This window comes from Chionomys nivalis, chromosome 8 (genome assembly GCF_950005125.1).
Source record: "Chionomys nivalis chromosome 8, mChiNiv1.1, whole genome shotgun sequence".
NCBI classification, from domain to species: Eukaryota; Metazoa; Chordata; class Mammalia; order Rodentia; family Cricetidae; genus Chionomys; species Chionomys nivalis.
This window is the reverse complement of record NC_080093.1, coordinates 86,055,937-86,056,591: the sequence shown is the minus strand read 5'-3', so window position 1 is coordinate 86,056,591 and position 655 is coordinate 86,055,937.

The following is a 655-nucleotide window of genomic DNA, read 5'->3' as shown; positions in this document are numbered from 1 at the left end:
GTGGGTAGCCGTGTGTCCTTTTTTTGCTCAGTAACATATTTAATACAAATATATTAAGCAAAAATTTGGAAAACTGTCCGAATCAAAGCCAGTTTTCTCAAGACTTTTGTAATTCATGGCAGATTCCTGGAAGCTTTTTTAAATGCACAAGAAAACTGAATTTTTATTTAATTTTGAGGTAAGGTCTCTACATAGCTCTTTCTGTCCTAGAATCCAGTATGTAGACCAGGCTGGCCTCCAACTCACAGAGATCCACCCCTCTGCCTCGCCCGTGCTTGGAATAAAGGTGTGCACATCACACCAGGTCGAATCTGGGATTAAAGTTGTGCACATCACACCAGGCTGAACCCGGGATTAAAGATTTGTAACACCACACCAGACTGAATCCAGGATTAAAGGTGTGCACACCACACCAGGCTGAATTGGGGATTAAGGATGTACACACCACACCAGGCTGAATTGGGGATTAAAGGTGTGCATGCCACACGAGGCTGAATCCGGGATTAAAGATGTGTACCGTCTATCACACCAGGCTGAAGTTCTTTTTTTTTTACAGGGTTTCTCTGTGGCTTTGGAGCCTGTCCTGGAACTAGCTCTGTAGACCAGGCTGGTCTCGAACTCACAGAGATCCGCCTGCCTCTGCCTCCCGAGTGCT